Genomic DNA, 4629 nt, shown 5'->3' on the forward strand with positions numbered 1-4629 from the left:
CAAACAAACCACATGGCTGACACGGCATTGGGGGAGTCCTTAATCTAGCAGTGCACCGACAAGGAGCTGTACGTATTTATATTATAAACATTATTAGGCGACACCGCTTTGTTAAGCCACAGCAAACTTTTGTCCGGCCACGATTGTTGCTGCCAGGGGCGAGGCTCGTGGGGGGCCACGGCCGACAGTCGACGGGGCGAGCCATCGAGCCGGCGGAGGCGTCGGGGCCGCCGTCACTTGCACGTGTACTCCTCCGCCCCCTCGCTGCACGCGCTGCAGCGCACGTAGCAGCACCAGCGGAACTCGCACTCGCAATGCCACGAGCGCGTGTACCGGCGCGTGTCGTAGCCGCGGCTGCAGCACAGCAGCTCGCAGCCGTCGGCGTGCGGCGACTTGCGGTCGCACGGGCGGCCGCGCGTGCCCACACTGCCCGTCAGCCGGTCCTCCTCGCAGTAGTTGGGCGAGCTCTTGGTGAACACGAGCTCCGTGCGGAGCGGCTTGCGGTGGGCGCGCGAGCGCCTCGTCTTGAGGAAGGCGGGGTAGCGGCGGCGGTAGCGGCCGGCGTGCACCGGCTCCACGTGGACCGCCTCGTCGTACTTGCGCTTGAGCGCGGAGCCCACCTCGCGGAACTGGGGCAGCGTGGCCCAGCACGTCCTGGTGGTGCACGAGCCCGACACTCCGTGGCACTTGCACACCGGCTTCATGTTCTCCTCCAGCACCTGGCGGCGCGTGGGGGAGAGAGAGAGACGAGGGCGGGAGAGCATCGGGGAGGTGGGTGGGGACAAGTGGGGGGGGGGGTGGCGGGTGGAGAGGTCAAGCGAGGGAGTGTGGGTGAGGGGTTGCCGGACGCGGGGTGGGGGTGAGAGATGGTTTTGTTTTCACCCCAAGACATTTCAGCGCCTGCCTTGGATTGGATCTGGAGGAGTGCTCGGTTTGGGGAAATCGCCTGCAGAGGAAACAGGGCCCCACGGGCGTAATGATAATTCCTTGCATTCTAGATTCGAAGTTTTCGTAACTGCAAGGATCCATACTCCGTGGTTCTTTCGGTAAAGTGACGTGGGTGAAAATAAAAATTCTAAAAAATAACTAAACTCAATCACGATTTCGGAGGTAACACAAGCTTCCGTCATCAGGTGGGACAACCACAGCAATTTTTTTTTTTTCACCTAAGTGACTTTACCGAAATTTCTTGCATGGCACGCGAGCGCCTTCATTCAATTATGGGCCTGCAGGTGGGATCAGGGGGAGAGGAGACCCCTATCGAGAGCACTCAAGGAGCACCGGGGCGGACGAGCTGCAAGGGTAGCAGCAGCAGCAGCAGCCCAGTGTCGCCGTGCCACCACGAGCAGGAGGTGGCTGGCTGGCTGTGTGGGTGGCCACCTGCAACCCCGTGGCCGTGCAGGGAAAGTGAAAGCACCGGCGAGTCGCTCTTAGGCTGCGCTGACCTGGAGGACCTTGGAGGGAGGAGGTCCTCAGTGGAAACGGAGCCGCCAATGTCCGGTGCAAGGAACAGGTAAAGGTGCAGCCCTGCAACCTGCTTTGTGGCACCACTGCTGTCAGAAAGCCCTCCTCCCCACTCGAGGGCACGTCGCTCTACTCTCCCACACTGACCACACGTCTTGGATACCCCCCCCCCTCACCCCGCCGCACGTGGCGCACCAGGTCACCTAACTGCGGCGTTGCTCATTTCGCCGCCGCAATTAGAACGTCGTGCCGCGCCCGGAGCACCCAAGCGAAGACTTCCGATCCGCCGACCCGTTATACCACCGCCGCACGCCCCCTACGGATCGCGTTCACGAGTAGATGAAGTCATCGCGCGCCGATGAATGACATCAACCTTTCCGATTCAAATGGAGAAGCGAGGTCTGTAAACGGACGGCGCGTGTCGTCGTGATCTGCGGAGACAGCCGATTGAAAGGCGTCGTGGGAAGACGAGCAGCAGGTAGGGCACCCGCGCGCCCACGCACCTTGCAGGTTCACGAGCGTGCGCGTGTTCCGCTGACCTCGCGCGCGTCCACGAAGAGGCGCGAGAACTCGAGGCCGTGGCTGAGGTCGGCCGAGCAGCCGCCCCAGCGCCAGCCCCCCTGCGCGTCGTAGAAGCCGCCCCGCTTGGCGCCGTCGCAGCCGCACTCGCTCCGGTCGCCCCGGCCGCACGCCGCCGTGATGGCGTACGCCACGGCGGCCGAGATCACCGCGTGCTGGAAGGCCGCTTCTCGGCTACCTGCTCGTGTGGGGGAGCGCACGCACCAGGGGGGTTGTAAGGCAACTGCTGCATCATAAGCTCGCGGGCAGCCTGCTGATACATGGAGTCCTCTCTGAGGAGATACCAACTGGGTCAGGTGTGCGACAGGGGTGTCTCCCAATGTCACCGGTGTGAGTCATGTTGTGAATGGAGCCCTTTGCCCAGGCGCTCAGGGGAAATCAGCGGATTAAAGGGGTGTAGGGAGCCAGCAATAAGTTTAACCCGTAAAAACAAAGTTTTTCACTATAAATCCTTTATATGCGTGGCGGCTAGAGTCCTCTCGTCCTCTGGCTTGAGATGGCTGCCACCTATGGGTCAGATGATTGTCTGCCAGTATTAAGCAATTGGTAATTAAATATTTAATTTGTTTTCCCTTAACAGTGTAAAATTTTGGAAAAAATTTTTTACACTGGCGCTCACCGCCTTTGAGCTCCTGGCCGAACACCGTCTCCTCACCCAGCGCCAAGCAATTCCAGCGGCTGAATCGGAACTGGTGCCGGCACTCGCCGATTCCCAGCCGCGCGCCCTCGCCGACCGCAACCATCGCGTCCGGACGGCTCCGGCACAGCGCCCGCTGCCGTGGCGACAGTCCCGGAATCTTGCCGCAGATGATGTTCGCACCCGGTGCCACGACCGCGGACAGCGCCCTGCGGCGATGGGGAAGGCAGACGGACGCACAGACGGGCGCGTGGACGGACAGCCGCCCGGCGTTGCGGTGACCAGCGCGAGCGAACGCAGCAGCAGCAGCAGCAGCAGCAGCGGCGTGCAGACTTCTCCCTCGACGATCTTCACAGCGACGCGTCGCCATTCATTGACCCGACATCGCCACCGCAGCCCCCGTCACGACACCGCACGACGAGCCTGGCTTCTCAACGACGGCGATCTCTCTTACCCCACTCGCGAGTAGAAGGCCGCCGCGAGAGCAGCAGCGATGAGGAAGAGGAGCGGGGGATGGGGGGCGGTGCGATGGTGCCCAGCGGCGAACGCACGCGCTACGTGGCGCCGTCTGCCGCGTGGCCGAGGCGCTGGCGCGCGACATCTCGCGGCGCGCGGCTCCTCCACTGCCGCTGTGACGAGTCGAGCCACACCACCTCGTCACACGCAGCAGCAGCACCTACACACATACACACAGTGACACACACACAGTGACACACACACAGACACAACAACCGCCATTCGCCACTAAGTGGCGGTGACGTCACCACGACGCTTGTGCCAGGCCATGTGCACCTTGAGGCCACGTGAAGTGTCGAACGCCCGCTGGCAGGAGGTCACGGGGCAGACCCAGCAGGTGCCACGGGTCGACTGACTGAGATGACGAGATGACTGGCTGATGCTCGTTGTTGTGAGCGTCGCTCCTCCGCCCTCCGTTGTTGTTGGAGGGCGACTGCCTCCAACTGCCCAGTAGCGTCCTTCACGAGCCTCCTCCACAGAGGCCGATCTTGACACCGCTGGTACCAGTCATCGGCAAGTCCACTCAGCTCCACGTCCTCCTGTACCACATCACTCCATCTCTTCTCTAGCCCGTGCCGCGCCCGTTTAGCCCCCTCGATCCGGCCGAACAAAAGCTGTTTAGGCATGCGGTGGCTGGGCATGCGGGCTACATGACCCAGCCAACGCAGCCTTGCCTGCCGGAGGAGCTCACCGATGGGACTTTGTCCAGATCTTTCAAGGATTTGTGAGCTCCTCACACAATCCAGCCTGGTTAAACCCGAAGCTTCGTGCGGAGCGACAGACCAGGTAGCTTCCACACAGCGTTACGCAACCGATGAAAAGATATTGCCGCTCGACTGATTCGGAGTGAGACCTCTGCTGATAAACTGGAGCCGGTCATAAGCACACTGCCCAGGTATGGGAAACTCTCCACTCTCTCCACTACTACCCCATCACCGATTGGGAGTTGTGGGGGTGGAGTGTCCGATGGTACAAAATACCCAGGCAGGTGCTTAGTTTTGGTGGGGCTGATGGTAAGGCCCCACCTCATAGTGGCACGCTCCAGTATCAGCAGCAGCGTCTCCAACTCCTCTTCTGAATGAGCAGCTATTACCAAATCATCGGCATACATAACGTGGTTGACCAATAGGGAGCCATCCCTTGATCGCACCCGGGCGTCGATCAGCCTCCCATTATATCTGTGTAGTGGTGTTAACTACTCGCTGTTCTCAAACTGAGAGAGCGGATCGTAAACAATGTTTTCCCGCTCAATCAAACGGTCAGGGTCAAATGGGGTGAGGTAGGATCCAAACGCCAGATTGGGAAGGACCAATCGGAGGGTTCCACAAGGTGGCCGGGGATTAGACAACCCGGCCACGAACAGGTATAAAAGCCGGAGCGCTGAGAGCTCTTGGTGAGTTCTGCCACACGAAGACCCAAGTCGGCTGAAGACA

General features: G+C 60.9%; 1 pseudogene; it reads right to left on the bottom strand.

The window, feature by feature from the left end:
• Nucleotides 1–233: 233 nt before the first annotated feature.
• On the bottom strand, nt 234–3281 carry LOC121852877 (annotated as a pseudogene).
• Between the last annotated feature and the right edge of the window lie 1348 nt (nt 3282–4629).

This window comes from Callorhinchus milii, unplaced genomic scaffold, assembly GCF_018977255.1.
Source record: "Callorhinchus milii isolate IMCB2004 unplaced genomic scaffold, IMCB_Cmil_1.0 Scaffold1593, whole genome shotgun sequence".
In the NCBI taxonomy this organism is placed as follows: Eukaryota; Metazoa; Chordata; class Chondrichthyes; order Chimaeriformes; family Callorhinchidae; genus Callorhinchus; species Callorhinchus milii.